At 54.0% G+C, this 16,369-nt stretch overlaps 1 protein-coding gene across 6 annotated transcripts in view; it reads left to right on the top strand.

Moving 5' to 3' along the window:
- The window catches only part of ADCK1 (aarF domain containing kinase 1), a 121,450-nt gene that overhangs the window by 50,504 nt on the left and 54,577 nt on the right, over nucleotides 1-16,369 (top strand). The window lies entirely within an intron of this gene.

Below are 16,369 nucleotides of genomic sequence, written 5' to 3'. Positions count from 1 at the left end.
GGAGGAGATAACCTCCCAGTTTATCTCAGGAGCAAGGCCACAGGCCAGGAGGAGCAGGGTTAGGATGGAGGGACACCGGCAGAGGGGACAGGATTGGCATGGCACAGGCCTGTGCGTGGCTTTGCTTCTTGCCAAGACCGTTGGCCTCCCGCTTCCTCTAGCACGAGATTCACCCCCAAATTAAAACTAAATAAATCACTGTAATAACAGTGTGAAGTGCATCATTGCTGGCGTGTGGCGGCTCAGTGGGGGCGGCTGCAAGGGAAGGAAGGCAGCAGATTAACCCTTGGAGGCCGGCTTGTCTGTGGAGAGCCAGAGGAGAAGGCGAGAGCCCGTCAGTGGCCCCCTGTAAATCAGGGTGAAGAGAGACGAGAAGTTTGGGGTGTCAACCCCGTGGTGGGCACACCCAGCTGGCCAAAGGTTGTTTGGGGTCAAAAGATTTCATCTGGATCTTCAGGTCCTCTTCTCTTAGTTCCCCTGGCTGTGTGGTCCTGAGCTTGGTGGCCTGTGGCTTCTGCCCCTCAGGTGTGTCAAGCCCTCGGAGAAAGGAGGCTAATGTCAAGGTCACGGTTCTGAGGGGGTGTCCTTCCCGGCTGGGAAGCTCGGCAGCCTCTGGTTTCTTACGGGGGCCCTCACAGGCGCACAATTGAAATCTTTCCTCTCCCCCTGCCTCCTCCTCCTCCCTTGGGGAAGATGGCATTTGTTCCCTGGTGACACACTTTCTCAGTCTGTGGGTGGAGGGAGGGGAAAGGGGCTGTGTGGGAAGCAGGGTAGGTGGATGTGGGGGTGTGAGGGCGGGGAAAGTCACTCACTTTGCACGTCCCTCCTCCTCCCGCCTCTCCCATGACACTGATGGGGAGCAGCTCGCCCTGCCAGGAAGAGGTCTGAGTGGATCCCACTGATGGGGGGCTCCACGCCTGCCCTGGGACCCTCCGTGGAAAGCTCTGTTTTATCCCTGGTTTCAGGAATGTGGTTACAGGAAACTGAGGCTTTCATGTATCACCACCTGCTGGCTGGGTTCAAGTTCTTGGATGGGCTTCAAAGGCCCCTAGAGATCAAAGTCTGCATGGCTGCCCCTAAATCTCAGGCCAGAAGAGCAGGGAGGGTGGCCAGAGAGAGCTCGAGGCTGGTGTGTTGGGGCTGCACTGGTTGATTGCATCTACGCCTCTTGAGGAACCTTCCCACCATCAGAGGCCTAACAGAGTCCTTAGGGTCCTCATACCAGTCCCTGTCCCAGGCAGATGAGGCTGGCCCCCGGGGGTGTCCCCAGCAGTGTGTGGGAGATGACAGTGAGTTTGCATCTCCTCTGAACTCCATGATCTACATGTGACTCTGAATCTGCAAATCTTTGCACAGCAGCCAGTCCATGGGAGGGGGAGCGAGTAAAGGGGCACTGTCCTGGCATAGCGCTGTGTGGGGTTGGGGGTGGGGGTGGGGGCCACGGAGCTAAGGGAGAAGGGTGTGAGTGACAGGACAAGGCCTTGGATCTTCTGATTACCAGGCCAGTGCTTTGTCTCCTATGTAACAGAGCTTCTCTCTGGCAGGAATAATTTGGAAATCTGTTTTCTTTCTTTTTTCTTTTTAAAATTATTTTTATTAACATATAATGTATTATTAGCCCCAGGGGTACAGGTCTGTGAATTGTCAGGCTTACACATTTCACAGCACTCAACATAGCACATACCCTCCCCAGTGTCCATAACCCAACCACCCTCTCCTTACCTGCCTCCCCCCAGCAACCCTCAGTTTGTTTTGTGAGATTAAGAGTCTCTTATGGTTTGTCTCCCTCCCGATCCCATCTTGTTTCATTTATTCCTTTCTTACCCCCCACAGCCCCCTGTCCTGCCTCTCAAATTCCTCATATCAGAGAGCATATGATAATCGTCTTTCTGTGGTTGACTTTGGAAATCTGTTTTCTGTGTCTGTACGTATGTCTTGGAAGTTTCTCAGCTAGTATTACCAGAAGGAAACTTGCTTTTTTTTTCCCTGTTCTTTTTATTTTAAATGCTAGGTTGAAGTCCTGAAGGACAGGTTCTGGGAGGCAGTTAGAAGCCTGAACTCTAGGAGGTGGGGTCATTTCTGGTGACTCTAAAGTGACCTGGGTCTGGAGAGGGTTGGGAATTGTCTCCACCTTGGTCCCCTAAGTGCCCTTGGGACTGGAGGTCTGGGTGCAGTGCTTCCCGTAGCCAGCAGATGGCGCCGGAGCTTGAGCGTCCGGGGAGAATGCTGAAGACTTGGTCCTTTCCATCCAGCAGAGGGGAGCCCTGACAGGTGGCTGAGACATGAGTTCTTTCTTCTCCTGGTCATGGCTCATGCCATGGAAGGAGCTCAGGCTGACACCTTTGCGCCCTGAATGGGGAACACACAGGCCTAAGCCACCTTGGTCCCCAGGAGTTCTTGGCTCCCTGCTGGAGGACATGGCAGGGTTCTGACCACCAACCCATCCTTACACATTCCTCTTCTGGGCCAAGAGTCCTCAGAGGCCCCCTACAGGTATGATCAGCCTGTAGTTCTGTGTTTTGATACCCGTTCCTTCATTTTCCATTCCTTCTCTCTTTGTTGTCCAAGCAGCTGGTATTTAGTGAGGAAGGTGCAGTGCTGGAAGCTTTGTGTGCAGCCGAGGATGGGTAAGACCTCATTCTAGCCCTTATAGTCTGGGGTCATTGGGAGGTACACGTCTCTGTAGTAGCTGGCCATGTAAATGCCCACTGGTTTATAGGAGAGAGAGACACAGATAGACAGACAGGGAGAGAGTTAGGTTACATTTGGGTGGATTGAGACTGTCTGAAGCAGATGGCATCTGACCCAGGCTCTCAAGGATGGCAGGGATTGGAGGAAGTAGAGGTTGGAGGAGAGGACTTCTGGTGGATGAGATGGGCTAAGCAAGCATACAGGCACTGGAGAGCATAAAGCACAGAGCTTGCATGGTGAATAGTCTCGTTGACTAGCATATGGGGTTCAGTTTGGTGGACAGTGGAGCTGAGGTTGCTAAGTTTGTGCTGAGGTCACACTGTGAAGGGCCTCAAATGTCTTTTTTCATAATGTGAGCCTAAGGGAGAGGAGAACTTGGAGAGGGACCCAACCAAAGGAGGATGGAGTGGGACCAGATTTTCTTAGCAAGGTGGGAGATGAGGTTGTCTTTTCCAGGTGGGGGAAAGGGAAGGTGGGAGGTTTGAGGTAGGTGGAGAGCTTGGGGAGAGGAGTTATAGTGGGACTAGGAAGACATGATAGAATTGTCAGCGCACTGCTACTGTTACCCATGGTTGTGGACATGCTCACATCCCTTCTCCTACCCCCTCCTTAACACACACACACACACACACACACACACACACACATCTGATCTCATTACAGTATATTTCAATAAATGATCCAGTTTTGTTTTTGTTTTGGAATATACTTGAATCAGATTAAGGTTCTTTCCAGCTCTAAAGTTGTATGAAAACGGAAGGAAATGAGATCAGCTGCCAGAGTGATGCACAGAAATACCTTTGTTAAGGGGCACTGCTTGTACCCGTCTTGGGGGTTGGGGTTTGGCTTCTGTACTCTGAAACATGTTGGTGTTTTTATTTATTTATTTAAAGATTTTATTCATTTATTTGACAGAGACAGTGAGAGAGGGAACACAAGCAGGGGAAGCAGGAGAGGGAGAAGCAGGCTTCCCATGGAGCAGGGAGCCAGATGTGGGGCTCGATCCCAGGACACCGGGATCATGACTCGAGCTGAAGGCAGACGCCTAATGACTGAGCCACCCAGGTGCCCCAGTGTTTTTTTTAAACTGCAGTATTTTATTAATTTCTGACTCTTTTAAAAAAAGATTTATTTATTTATTTTAGAGAGAGGGTGTGTGTGCATGTACAGTGGGGAGGGGCAGAAGGAGAGAGACTCTCGAGCAGACTCCACACTGAACGTGAAGCCCAGTATGGGGCTCGATCTCAAGACCCTGAGATCACGACCTGAGCTGAAACCAAGAGTCAGATGCTCAACCTGTTATGCCACCCAGGCGCCCCTTTGAAATTTGATTTAGCATTCTCTTACCCCTGAGCTCCCACAAGGTGGGGATCTAGACTTGAACTTGTTCTATAACTTCCCATAGTACCCAGGGACACATGCTGTGTGTCACAGGAGATCCGTGTTCTTGATGGACCATCTGGCCAGGGGGTCCACTGGAACATGGAAAGGAACCACTGTGCATCAGGTGGGAGAATGCGCACCTTGTGGCTTCTTACAAATCTATAGGTACAGGTGGAAGGTGACATTCTTATCCTGCTTTGCTCAAGGTATAAGCAAAAAGGAAGTGATGAAGAAGCTCTTGTCCCAGGAACCTCTGTCATTTATGAAGCTTGGCAGGGGTGGCAGAGAGAAGGCACTCTTGGCAAGAGACTGGCAGGAGCAGAAGTAGAAGGCAGGCAGGTGAGGCAGGAGAATGCCTGGCCCGTGTGAGGGCTTCCTGGTGGTGGTGGGGCATCAAATGGGGGCAGTGCCGACCTTGGACAGAGACTGGAGCAGCGGCTTCCATGGAGGCCTTGGGGCTGGCCATGGATAGGGGATGGCAAACTCTGGGCTGATCCTTGTCATTTCACGCAAGACCTCTGCTGGTACGTGGAGAGCTGTGTGACAAGCAGGGAAAGGCACCCCCTCTGGGCACCCCTTCCTGCAGGTGGCACCTCTGCCAGGGCTGGATTTCCTTCTTCTATTAGTCAGGGTTCTCCAGAGAAACAGAGCCAACAGGGTGTGTGTGTGTGTGTGCGTGTGTGTGTGTAATAAGTGGAGAAATTGATTGGTTTAAGGAATTGACTTATGCAGTTGTGGAGGCTGATAAGTCTTGCATCTTTGATGTGAGTGGGGAGGCATCTGGCTGGAGATCCAGGAAGAGTGGAAATTGCAGTTTGAGTCTAAAGGCTGTCTGCTGGCAGAATTCCCTGTTACTCCAGGAGGTCAGTCTTGAGCTATTCAAGCTTTCAGCTGATTAGATGAGGCCCACCCATGTTACAGAGGACAGTCTGCTTTACTCAAAGTCTACTGATTTTTTAAAAAGGACTTATATATTTATTTTGGAGGGAGAGAGTATGCGTGCACGTGAGTGGGGGGAAGGGCAGAGAGAAAGAATCTTCAGGCAGTTTCCCTGCTCAGCGCAGAGCCCCATGCAGGGCTTGCTCTCAAGACCCATGAGATCATGACCTGAACCAAAACCAAGAATTGGATGCTTACCAACTGAGCCACCCAGGCCCCCCCACAAAGTCTACTGACTTAAATGTAAATCTTATTCAAAAAGATCCTTACAGAGACATTAGAATAAAGTCTGACCAAGTGTCTGGGCACCATGGCTCCACAAAGTTGACACATAACATTATCCCTGCAGGTCCCCCATGGCCCTCAGTCAGGACTGCCCATCTGTACCTTTGGTCCCTACAGCCGAGTTTCCTATTGAGAGTAGGAGCTAAAGTGCTTGCCGATGTACTGGCTGTGTGACCTTGGGTGTGGTCCTTATCTTCTCCATCTCTCATTTTCCTCACCTGTAAAATGGGGATACTGACAGCACATGCCACACAGCCTGACTGTGGGGGTTAAATGAATTAACAGACGTGGAGCACGTGGAGGCTGTAGGCAGAGAGCAAATGGCCCACAAATGTTAGCTGCTCTCCCGGAGTTATGCTGGATGCTTTACATGCGTGAGGAGCCCAGATTCGGAGAGACCTGTAAATGACAGGGTTGGATCTTCAACCAGGTTCTCTGAGAGCTCATACGGCTCTCTGTCCCAATACTGCTCTGCTAGTAGAATCCTCCTTTCTCTTCCCTGCTCAGTACCCAGCATTCCGTCTGTTGGTCAAGCCCCTCCCCTCCACTGCCTTGGGAGCCTGGGCTTCTTAAGTCCTACCTGTGACCCCCACCTTGGTGGGGGTGGTACTGGCAGCTCAGCCTGGCCGTTTCAACCATAGCCATGTCCTGAGGTCATCAGCAGCATCTGCTTTGTGCTATTGGTGCCTAGAGCTGACTCCCCAGACAAGGGGTTGAGGGCAGCCACGGGTGCCCAGGGTGACGAGTTGGTGGCTGTACTGTGTTCAGGACCCAGCCCTCCTTCTTGCAGGATGGCAGCTAGACTTGGCTTCCCTTGCCTTGCAGGAGCTGGGTGTGGACGTATGTGGGGACAGACATGCCCTGGGTTGGACTGGGGCAAGGGACATGGTTGGGACAGAAGGGCTGGAGGAGCCAGTTTTACCTGGGGGACCTGTGCCTGTGGAAAATTTCCCCTCCTCGGTGACACGTGCCTCTGTCTTGTATTCCTTGCTGCCTTCTTTCTAGTGTTGTTCCAGCTTCTCCCTGCCCTTACTTCCTCGCATTGACTGAGCGTAGCTCTCTGCCCAGTGCTGTGCCAGCCCCTGGGCGTCCCTGCCCCCTGGAGCTCTTGCCCCTGTCCTTGCACACGGGCAGGGGCCTGGCTGAGGCCAGCTCGCCCTTCACCACCCCAGCTGCTCTGCGCTCTGGGGCTCAGGACCACCTGGAAGGCTTTGGCTCTTTTTAGATTTGCTTCCCTCAGTCTTCAGCACAACCTTTGTTCTGGCTTCTGGTTCCCCAAGACGGCTGCTGTGTGAGCATTCTGGGAGTGGAGCAGAAGGAGCTGGTGGCCGCCAAGCTGTGTGTGGGGAGGACTGGGGGGCAAGGGAGAGTGATTCACCTCCTCTGGGCTTCCCAGCAGCTCTCAATCAAAAATACATTTATATTAAAAACATAATGAAGAATAAAAAAACATTTTCCCCCCAATCATACTGAACATCAAAAGGAGATTTTTATCAATTATGGGAGAGAGATTTTGGCCATAAAATGGTAATTTAACGAGTAGGAGATGGATGGCGGGAAGCATTAATGTCATCCGGGACGGATAGTGTGCTATTAGTCACTGGGGGAGAGACTGAGGTGGCCGCCATGACGCTGGCTCTTCTTCCCCGGCTTCCTGGTCTCTGCCTCCTCCCTGAGCAGCTGCACTGCCCCAGCCCCGAGAAGCCTCCTCCTTGGGGGCTGTGCTCCATCTCCAGGGCCCCTTCATTCTGTGGCCCCACAGCTTCCACATTGCCCTTACCTAGCCTGGGCCACGTCCCTCCCGTGCCTGTGGAACAGAGCCCCCCAAGAGAGCAGGTCAGAGCTGCTCCCCACTCTCTTTCCTGCTCTAGTCTTCACACAGAGACACTCTGGCCCCACGGGGGATTCACTGCATGCACCCCAAGGCCTGTCCTCTCACTTCCCCTCCTTAACTCAGCAGATCCCTTCTCATCCTTTGAACTCCAGCCTTAGCAACACCACCACACTCGTGGACACATGGCCTGAATGCTCGCTGGGTGTCAGACACTGTCTCAGAAGTTTCCTGCGGATCAACTTACTTCTCACTAAGACCCTTTAAGATCAGTACTAATATTACTTATTTTACAGATGAGAAATTGAGGCATGTTTTCCAGTGAAATCATACCCTTGTCCTCCTCATGTGCCCCCCACCCCCAGTCAGTATTAGTGGCTCTTTTGTGTTTCCCCTGGGCACTTTCTGTCCCTGTCACAGCTCTAACGCCATTATTTGTTGCATTCAGATTGGTTGCTTTTCCATCTTGAACCTCCCACAGGGCCTAGTGTGAGCTCTGCACATAGTAGGTGTTAGTAAGTGTGGTTGCATTGAATTGCAGAACGACTTTGTGTGCCTCTGTCCCCTTGAAGCCTTCACTGACCTCCTCAGCCAGGTTGGATCGTGAATCAGAGCACTTGGTTTCCCTCTTGTGTCTTTCTGGTCATTTCAGTGCTGGGTGTGTGTCTTGGGGTGGGTGGTCTCCCACTCTCCTTGGGGTTCTCTCAGAGCACTGCTCAGTGCCTGGCACACCAGAGGTGCTCACTAATGTGTTGTTAGCTGCATGGAGACACTCTGACGCAGGACATCATGGCATGGCATTATGGGTCCTGGAGTTCTTGGGGTGGCCGGCTCTGCTCCTGCCTGGGTCTTGCTTCCAGAATCCCCTGGGGTGTTATGTAGGAGCCTGTGGAGGGCTGTGTGAGGGTGTGTCTGGGGCTGTCTCAACTATGAGCTGAGGGCAAGGGCAGGGTCTGTCTTCTGGAGAGAACAGGAGGGTCATTTCCAAGGTAGTATGGCATATGGTTAATAATAGACTTTGGAGTTAGAGAGCCTTGCATGAATCCCAAATGCTACCAGATTTTCACTGCATCATTAGTTGTTTCTGAGCCTCAGTCTCCTCATCTGTAAACAGGGATGATGGCAGAACCTCCACACTCATAGGGCCGTGATGAGGACTCAGTGCTAGGGCCCCTCGGGGGCGCACAGTGAACCCTGGTAGCTCATAACTCCGGTCGTCACGTGCAGAGCTCTTGTAAGGACAAAATGAGGCAGGCACACTGGGACCCTCAATTACATCCAGCACCCCACTGGTACCTGGGCCTTCCTGACGGTTGACAAACACCGGCTTTTCTGGTTTGGCCTTCGTCATTCAGTGGCAGGCGCCTTAGACAAAAGTTCCCCAAGAGAATCACGTACTCCTGAGTTGTGATGGTTTAGAAATCGCCCTGTCCAAGGCCTGTGTTTCATCGGCGAGGAAACTGAGGCTCAGAGCGGGAAGTCACTGGCCCAGAGTGGCACGACTGGGTGTTGGTGGAAGCGGACTCAAACCCGGGTCTCCTGACTCCGATGCAGTGTCCATCCTCCTGTTCAGGGCTGGGTGCTTGCTGCCTGGAGTGAGGCCAACACTCAGAGACACGCTGGTCTTGCTGTCGAAGAAACCCAGAGGGGCTCCCGTGGCTTTCGCCCTCCATGGGACTTTGTGGCCTCCTGGGGGCTTTGAGGAAGCCCTATTTTCTTAAGTTCATCCCTCATGCTGAGAGGATTCTGGATGTTCTTTGTATCCTTTAGCAAGCCCTCCTACTTGCTAGTGGTTGGGATGATTATACCCATGTGCTCACCGTTCACCTTCAATCCGCAGACCAGGCTGTGGTATGTCCCCTTCCCACACCCACCCTCCCACCCCGCCCCTTTAGGCTCTAACCTGTAGGGTCTTGCCCAAACCCAGCCCTCTGCTTAGCTGCTGTGTTGGGCCTGCTCGCTGGAGAAAGCGCCTCAGCTGACAGCAGCCCCATTTGCAGAGTCTGGAAGGTCAGAGGCCACCACCGACTGCATCGCTCCCTCCGAAAGTACAGATTTGTTGAGCAGCCGATAGGTACTTACCTCTGTGCCAATGCTGTGGGAGATATAGAATGTGTCAAAGCCGTGGCCCGCCCTCCTCAAGCCGGGCAGACAGAACAATTCACAGAGGAAGTAATTACAGAGAACAATTAAGCACTCAGCTGTGGGGCTGGTGCAGGAAAGGTTCAGGGGGAAGTTCAGAAGAGGGTTCTCGGAGGAGGCGGCCCTCGGAGGATGAGCAAGATGGAAGGAGCGAAAGCCCGAGGCCATCGGAGGCTGGTGGTGCAGTGGCTCCATGGGACCCAGGAGCAGAGGCGCGCGCGGGGCTTGGTGGTGGGGCCCTGTGGCTGGGCTGTGTTAGATCGTGAGGGCTGCTGTGACACGGACTGGCGGCTCAAACCACAGAAATCTGTTGTCTCAGTTCTGGTGGGCAGGAGCCCGAGACCTGGGTGCCTGGGGGTTGGGGGAGGGCTGGTGCACCGAGGTGGTGAGGGGGCCTCTGCTCCCAGCCTCCTCTCTAGCTTCGGGTGGTTTGCTGGCCATCTTCGTCCTTCCTTGGCCTATAGATCTCTATAGGAAGGCCCCGATCTCCACCTTCCCGCTCACCCGGTCTGCTTCCTGGGTGCGTGTCTGTTTCTGTGTCCAAGTTGCCCCCTTTCTTAAGGACACTGTCATATTGGCTTAGCACCCCCCACCCTCCATGCCAGGGTGACCTCATCTTAAGTAATTGCATCTGCAATGACACTGTTTCCAAGTAAGGTCACATTCCGAAGGTCAGGTCCTGGAGGTTAGGACCCCAACATATGAATATTTGGGGGCCATGGTTCAAGCTGGCTTCGGTGAGGGCATGAGCGCTTTTGCTGGGAACCAGCTGAGGCGAGAGGGCTGACATGGTGTGTCCTGTGACCATGCTTTGGGCAGGCACGGGGCTGAGTGGGGCTTTTGGGGTGCTCTTCCAGGACTCCTCTGTCTCTCATGTTCTTCCTGCAGGCTGGCTCTATTCACGGCTGGTTTCTTCTATGGGCTGCTACCCCTGGCATCGCTCAACCTTACCTCTTCCCGGGTTTGCCCCCAGCAGGGCCTCCTCCTCCTTCGTCCTGAACACTCCACTTTCCTTTTATCAAATTCTGGATCAGGACTCTGCCCAACTGAGCCTAAGTCAGGGGTTGTGCTGGGTGGAATGGTGTCCCCCACGCTCCTCCACCCCATTCCTGGCTTCCTAGAACCCGAGAATGTGAAATGAGGTATTTGCTGCTGTAATTCGGTAACTTAAGTTGATAGTGCATTGGGGTGGGCCCTACATCCGGCCACTGGTGGCCTTGTGAGGGGCCACGTGGCGGCGGCGGTAGAGATGGGACGCCGCTGCAAGCTGAGGAGATGCCAAGATTGCTGGCAGCGCTGGGAGTTAGGAAGAGCTGGGAAGGCTCCTTCCTGGGGCCTGCAGAGGGCACGCAGGCCCACCAGCACCTTGATTTCAGACGGCTAGCCCCAAGAACAGGGAGCCAATACATTTCTGTTGTTTTAAGCACCTGTTCGCGGTGATTTGTTATAGTCGCCCTGGGAAACAAACACCGCTGTCCAGTCCCTGGCCACTCACGGAGGCCGGAGGAGGTGGGGACCGTCAGAAGACCTCATCCCTCTCATTTAAGCCCCAAGGCGACAGGTGGGGTGGGGTGGGAAGCAGTAGGGCAGAACGTGGCCTAAAAGATGTTCATGTCCGCAGATGATAATGGCAGGAGACTTTCTTTTTGGTCCTTGCCAGGTAGTACACACAGTGGCTGGATGTTTTATAGATATTGTTTCTAATGGTTACAATAACTTGACGAGGTTGGTAGATTTTACCCTTCCAGTTTTCCAAATGAGGAAGCCAGGACTCTGGTAGGTTAAGCAGCAGCCTCCGTCTCCTAGCTAGAAGAGGCAGAGCCCCCGCTTTGAGCACTGTTGCCTGAGCCCTCACCCCTCCCGCTGTGTAGCTGCCGCCCCCGAGGATAGCCTGGTTTCTGGAGGGCGAGACAGTGGGGGTAGGGGTATAGCACTGGATCTTGATGTGCAGGTTTTAGGGTGTCACCATGGGCCCCAGATCTTCGAACTGTGTTCAGTCTGCTCAGCTGATAGTGTCTGTATGTGTGTGTGCTGCACACGTGTGTGTGCGCGCGCGCGCGCGCGTGCGTGTGTGTGCCCCTCTGCAGCTGATTTTTGGGCAGAGTCCGCCAACAGTGCAGGTCAACTGGAGGGGTGCAAGGCAGGAGCCATGCCAGGAGGCTCTTTCCTTCCTCCGCATCTGGTCAAGGTGAACTCTTTCTTTTGAGCCTATTTGTGCTGTTTCCTGGAGCTGGGGCCTGGCCAGCTTTTCTCACCGCTGCCTGTGTTGGCACTCAGAGTGGCACTCAGAGTGAGTGTACCTGGCTGGGCAGTGGGTCAGGAGGCGACAAGTCAGAGATGGAGTGCCACAGCCACTGCTCTAGAAGGAGCGGCCCTGACAGCTGACCCTCTGCCCTTGGGACTGCCAAGCTGACCGCGGGCGGGGTCCTCATCTTCTCCTTGCATGAACTCGTGGCATGTCGTCCCTCCCGTAAGGGGAGGGGTGGGTCTCTTCTTATAGACTGCTCAGGGCTGGGGTGGGCAGCGTGGGCAGGTGGGTGTGATTACTGGGGGCTCCGATGGCTTCTTCCCATGTCCAGGTGAGCCAGAGGACGGCCTTTCTTTACTGGTAACGGCTGGGGCAGAAGCAATGGTTTGGAGTCCCAGGTCCCGCAGTGTCTGAGGGAACATAATCGCTCACCTTAGCTGGATGCTAACCACGTGGGAGGTGCTCATCCCGGCCGGGCACTCCCAGAAGACGACTCCAAGGACAGGATTCTGGTGGGAGTGGTTTTGTGGGAAGCTCAGGGGCAGCCAGGAGGGAAGTGGGAGCATGGTTCAGGGAGAGAAGGGCCTTAAACCGGCTCCCGCCATAGGGACACAGGGAACTGGTGTCAAACACTCACTTTAAAGTCATCCAACCCTGAAAGCCTCTGCCTTCAGCTCAGGTCACGGTCTCAGGATCCTGGGATTGAGTCCCGCATCGGGCTCTCTGCACATCGGGGAGCCTGCTTCCTCCTCTCTCTGCCTGCCTCTCTGCCTACTTGTGATCTCTGTCTGTCAAATAAATAAAATCTTCAAAAAAAAATCTTAAAAAAAAATCATCCCACCCAAGGGCCAAGGGAGAAGGTTGGGTGTTTATACACCAGCTTCCTACCTTCACAGAGATGGTAGCTCCTGAGGGCTGCGGATTTCTCCAGGTGGAGGAAGAGCCCCCGGGAGCAGACACAAATGCTGATGTTGCAGGAGGCAGCAGGGGAAAGATCTGAAGGGATGGATGGGTGCGGCAGGTGTGGCGCAGCGGTGCCCCCTATAATCCCCAGAGCTTCCGTGTGGGGCAGTACTAGCATCCAAGCCAAGGCCAGAGAGGTTGAGACATGTGTCTGAGGTTGCACAGACATAGGAGGTTGAGTTGGGAGCAAAACCAGGGCTGACTGCAGAATACAAGGTCCTAACCCTCGTGTTCTCTTGCTCTCTGGAAGGAGCCCTGGGCCTTTCCCCAGGTTTCCCGTCCTAGCAGTTTATGGCTGCTCCCAGCATTCCCACGTGGGAGGTGGGACAGACAGACAGGGAACCCCTGCAGGTCAAGGAACTGCCTATTTATTATTTTCTCTTTCCCTAGGATGCGTTAGATGTTTTCAAATACATATCCTCGTTTTAGTCCTCACAAAAGCGAGGTGAGTTAGGTGTGCCCTTCCCGGTTTTCCCCAGTCGTAGCTTACTAAGCTGTAACTCTAAGTAACTTACTCAGGATCACACAGTGGGACAGCAGCTCAGCTGGAACCGGACCTGAGTGTTATCTGACTGTAGAGACGTAACACGCTTGAATCCCACAGGCTGCAGCAGGACGTGTGGGGCCGGGTTAAAGGCCACACTGAAGGAAGGGCCTGTGAGACCCAGTCTGCACCTGTGAGACCCAGTCTGCACCCAAGGGTCACACTCTTTCCCCTAACAGTGCACCGGCCCACCATCTTGCCTTTGGCCCCGGCCCAGCTCTGGACCTATGTTGTCTTAAGGGCCAGTCACACGGCTAAGGAAGTGCTCTAAGAAGCACGTGGCGAGGTCGTTTGGCTCTTCTCCTCCTTCTCACCTCTGGAAAAGGCGCCGCCCCTCTGTGCTCGCAGGTCGGGGGCTAGTGATGGGGGTGAGGGGCGGTCTGCCCTCCCGAGTACCTTCTGAGAGCCGGGCCCTTCTCCAGGGAGGAGTTCTCTCTCTCCACCGGGCCCAGGTCCCCACGTGCGGTCTACCTGCTGTAGCTTCTTGGCAGCAGAGAGAAGCAAACCGTCCACGTCGGGCTGATTTATGTTCATCGTTGAAACAATAATGTTTAATCTGGAAAGGGCTAATCAATTTTTTATGCTGATTATGAATAGGCCAGCTGTGTCTGCTTCTTTATTCATGGGGCTGGAGGAGCCGGCCCGTGTCCCAGGCTGGGTTCCTGTGGTGGTTTCCGCGGGGGGAAGCCCTGCTCTGTGGCCCGGCCTGTGCCACTTTGGAGGTGACTCCTTGTGTGTGCGCCTGTGTCACTGGGTAGAGTAAGCCAGTGCTGGGTGGGGAGCCAGACTTGAGTGCGTGTGTGTGTGTGTGTGTGTGTGTGTGTGTGTGTGTGTGTAGGGAGGCTGGTGTGGGCTGGGGCACCATCACAGGAGTACAGGATGGAAAGTTAAGAGTTACAGGATCGTAGAATTAGGAAGGCTCCCAGGGACCAAGGACTCCAACACCCCCCTTTACCAAGTGAGGAATTTAGACCCAGAGAAACTGAAGCAACTTCCCTAAGGTCATGGGGCTGATAGTGGCAGAGGTGGGACGGGAACCCTAATTCCCTCACTGAGAATGCAGAACTTTGCCACTTTAGTTGAGTCACTGACTCGCCCCACAACACTGACTCCTGGGGGCTTTGGTTTAGGGACAAGAAGAGCTAGAGACAGGTCAACAAGAGGTCAGGATGAGATGAGAGAGTCATCCGCGGTTTCAGCTATAGCTCTCAGGTGCTCTCGGAATCCACAGTAGGGTCATAGAGAGGGGCGAATTGGGGTCTTCTGGAGAAGGCAAAACCTGAGCAGGACTTGAGTGCTGTCAAAAGGAGAACAAGCTGAAAGGCCCAGAGAGGGCATCTTGGGCAGGTGGAATGGCCTGAGCTGAGGACGTTGTCTCTGGTGGGCATCACCTCAGGGGCAGGTTGGGGGCTGTGCTTGACCCTGGAGAGACCGGAGGGGGCCTGTGCTGCCTGGGCCCGGGGCTGGGGCTGGGAACATGGGGCCCTGGGCCAGGTGAAGGCAGGGGCTCAGCTTGGACGGCTTGGCTGTCCCGCAGGTGTGATTTTGAACCCTCCACAGCCCTTGTCCTGTTGCACATCACGAGTCGTTTGTCTGTTCATTTATTGGCTCAGCCCATGTTTGTTGGACTTCAGTCATGTGCATGCCAGGGGTTATGTAGCTGGACAAGCTGCCACCGCGGTCTTCGATCGAATTGTAGGGGAATGGCAGGATGTTACACAAGTGACCAGAAGAATAAAAATGTAAGAACACTAATGATAAATGCCACAAGGGAAAAATAGAGGGTGCTCTGCATTTAGAAGGCTGGTGGGGGGGGGTCTTTCTGAGGACTAAGTGGTGATTAAACTGAGACCAGGAAGGGTTAGGAGAAGGAGGCAGAGGGAACAGAGAATGCAGAGGCCTCAGGTGGGAAAGAGCATGGATCCATCTGGGGACAGAAGGGGATGGTGGTGGCAGGGCAGAGAGATGCTGAAAGATACAGCTGGAGATGTGCGTTGGGCTTACCCGGGGACCCAAGTTCAGCAGCCAGTGTCGGGCTCGCTGGAGAGAGTGGCACCATCCACAGTGGCCTGCACAGGGACCAGGGCTGGGACTGGGAGACAGTTTCCAGGCACTTGTGTTCATCGGGACAAGTATGATGCTGCCTTGGAAGATGAGTGGATGGATGTATTTTGGAGACAAAGCCAGCAGGACTCAAGGAAGAATTAAGTAGGGAGGGTCTGCAGGGGAGGGAAGGGCCGGGCACACTCGGCTCCCAGGGCTCTGGCATAATCAGTGAGGGCCCCCCGAGAACAGACATGGTGCTGAGGGGGCTGGTGGGGCTGCGTGAGCTGCTCATCCCACTGGCAGTATGGGGAATGCTTTTTCTGAGGGGCTGGGCTTTGCCCAGTGGACCCCTTTCTTCTTAGAGTCAGTGGTCAGAGAGATGGAGAGTCTATGTGGGACTGAGCAGTTTGGGGTTTGGCATTGAGAGGCTGAGTCTGGCATTGGGTTCCTGGTTTCCAGACATTGAAAAAAAAAGTCCTGGGGCACCTGGGTGGCTCAGTGGATTAAGCCTCTGCCTTCGGCTCAGGTCATGATCTCAGGGTTCTGGGATCGAGCCCCGCATCAGGCTCTCTGCTCAGCAGGGAGCCTGCTTCCTCCTCTCTCTCTGCCTGCCTGTCTGCCTACTTATGATCTTTATCTGTCAAATAAATGAATAAAATCTTTAAAAAAAAAAAAAAAGTCCTCAGCACCCTGATCTAAGGAGAGCTCTGAGAGAGAGAGAGAGAGAGAGAGAGAGTATGATTGTCCCCACAGTCAGGCTTGTAGGGGAGGCTTTTCCTCCCATAGTTGGAGCACCTCCTGCAAATGACCATTACAGGAGTATGTCTCCCCGGGGCCCCTACTGCTCTCCCATCTTTGCTGTGTGAGCCGATGACTGGTGGTTTTGTGTGAGGTTGAAAAGGAAACTGAACTTCTTGGGAAGAGGCTGGTTTTAGGATTTAACCTGGGGCCTGGGAAGGAATACCGTATAAGAGGCCTCCGGGGGAGCGGGGGACCCCCGCACAGGGAGGGGGAGGCGGGACTGGTTCTAGGTATCATCACCTGGAACGGAACCAGAACTGTGATGTGCCTTCCTGGTGCCGTGGCTTGGGATTCTCATGTGCCCCGTGTTTGCACACTGTGCGTGTAGCTCCCCAGCCCTCTAGCCTCAACATTGCCCCGGGAAACGCAGCGCAAGAACGAAACAGACCCGTTCCCAGAGTGATACGCTCATGCTCCGCGTCAGCAGTCAGCAGGCTTCTTCCTTGTGAAGGCCTGGGTTAGGGGTCGTAACCCAGCTGTGACAAAGAGCATGGAT

The sequence above is a fragment of the Lutra lutra genome, chromosome 7, assembly GCF_902655055.1.
Source record: "Lutra lutra chromosome 7, mLutLut1.2, whole genome shotgun sequence".
NCBI classification, from domain to species: domain Eukaryota; kingdom Metazoa; phylum Chordata; class Mammalia; order Carnivora; family Mustelidae; genus Lutra; species Lutra lutra.
This window is presented reverse-complemented; position numbering and strand designations above follow the sequence as displayed.